Source organism: Pediculus humanus, genomic scaffold, assembly GCF_000006295.1.
Source record: "Pediculus humanus corporis 1103172108228 genomic scaffold, whole genome shotgun sequence".
Taxonomy (NCBI): Eukaryota; Metazoa; Arthropoda; class Insecta; order Psocodea; family Pediculidae; genus Pediculus; species Pediculus humanus.
The window spans coordinates 76,166-78,487 of NW_002987798.1; positions in this window are offsets into that span (position 1 = coordinate 76,166).

Sequence of the window (2,322 nt, forward strand, 5' to 3'; positions counted from 1 at the left end):
AAGGTTTTTTTTCTACGTTTAAATATTTTCTCGTTGAAACATTTAAAATTTTTTTTTTTTTTTTTTTGTCAACTTATAAAAACAATAAATATAAATCGTCCTTAAAAAAAAAAAAAACTTTCGACATTTTTTTATTATTTTTCACATAAATAATATCGTGGCGAATAAATCTTTTTTTTTTTTTTTTTTTTTCAAAAGTTGGCAACGACCTTCGATAACATTCCATTTGTAAAAATTTCACCCGAATTGTATAAACGTTTTTATTAATTTTTTTTTCTTTTCCTTATAATTTACTCTATAAAAAAAAATTAATCTTTTAATTTAAAAATAATAATAATAATAGTAATAATAATAATAATAATGGGAAAAAAATACAATTATTGAAAAGAGAGAGAGAGAAAATGACCGATGTTATACGACTTTTTTCTTTCTTTCTTTTCATTTTTCATTTCCTGAATACTTCACAAGCATTATTATTATTATTATTATTATTATTATTATCATTATTAATGCGTAAAAGTTAATAGCATAAGAATATGAAGCTATTAAAATACCGCCAAATGTTGGAATTAAATGAAATTCGAAAAGAGATAGAGAGAGAGAGAGAGAGAGATGGAAAAAAAAAATAAGAGAAAGGAAAACCACAAGGCCGTCCGTTACCTTTTTTGTATTCACCCAAATTTTAACAACAACCGTTTCATTATTATTATTATCGTCGTTATTGTTGTTGTTTGTTGTTTGTTTTATTTTTTAAAAAAAATTATTTCAATTTTTTCCAAAAAAAAAAAAAAAAAAATTCAAGAAAGTGTAAGAAGAAAGTAAAAAAAAATGGGTTAAAAATTTAAAAAAAAAAAAAAAAGGGCGTGACTCAAATTTTTTTTTTCGTAAAATTCTAATGCCACGATCGTTATTATTATTATTATTAGGTGTGCCTTTTAATACCCATCGATTCTACTATCTATACCTTGCACAATAAAAAATTCCGTTCTGTACTTTTTTTTTTTTTTTTTTTATTTGACATTTGAAATTCTATTGAATAAAAAAAAATGATTTCGTAACATCCCCACCACCACCTTACCGCCATTTTGTTTTTTTTTTTTTGTTTTTATAACATGGGAACGATTTTTTTTTTGCAAAGAGTAATAAATTATTATTCGTTTAAAAATTACCCGGTAATTTTTTTTTTTTTTTATATATTAATATTTTTTTTAGTATAATATAATACGAATGAAAAAAAAAAAAACGTTTTGAAAGAAAAAGAAAAAAAAAAACAAAATGGCGGTTAGTATTACGTAAGGATAAATTATTGCACATGTATAACACTTTGCCCCTGCTACGGTCAGGTAAGTTTTCTCGTAACAGTTTTTTTTTTTTTTTATATATATAAACCTTTAACGATACCGTAATAGTAGTAATGATGATGATGATGATGATGATAATAATAATCACGATCGTTATAATCCAAATATAATTTCAAACGTTGACCCTTTTTTTTTTCTGCTTAGAACGTCGTGTAATAATCGAGTTTTCAATTTTTTTTTTTTTTATCAGGAGGATGAAGGTGATAGTAAAATTGATATTTAATAATAGCAAAATCATATCAAAAAGTGAAATTAATAATTTGCTGTAAATAAAAAAAAAAAAATAATATTTTTGTAACCGGTTGTTTTTTTGCTACGGTTTAAAAAAAAAAAAAGAAAAATTACTTTTTCTATCTTTTATGCTTCACAACATACTCGAAATGCATTCATCTCTCTTCCACCTCCTCTCTACCACCTCTCTCTCTCTCTCTCTCTTTTTCAAAGGCGTTTCTTAATCTCAATTTCACCGAAACCATTAAGTTGTCTTAGAAAGTGATAGCAGTTGTTCTATAGAGGATTCATTTAAATTTAATATTAAAAAAAAAATGAAAAAAATGAAAGCAAACAAATGTAAAAGTCAAGCGATCGGTAATTTTTTACGGTAATTATTTTAGGGGGGACAGAGAGAGAGATGGGGGGTGGAGAAGGGAAGGAAGAGAAGGGGAGAAGTGTGTAACGTTTTTGTTTAACACGGAAACAATTCCTCATTTTATTCAAAAAAAAAAAAAATTATTTTTCGGTGATAGTAATTTAAAATTTAAAATTTTTTTTACAGTGCCGTATTAAGGATTTTAAAAACGTTTAATTTAACGGACATTTTTTTTTATTTTTATTAAGTTGGCAAAGAACGAAATATAGTAAACTTATTTATTATTTCGACGTCGTAAAAATAAGTTTAAACTTTTTTTTTTCAGGAGGTAAGAAGGAGAGGAGGAGAGGGGAAAAGGAGCGGGAGGAACCC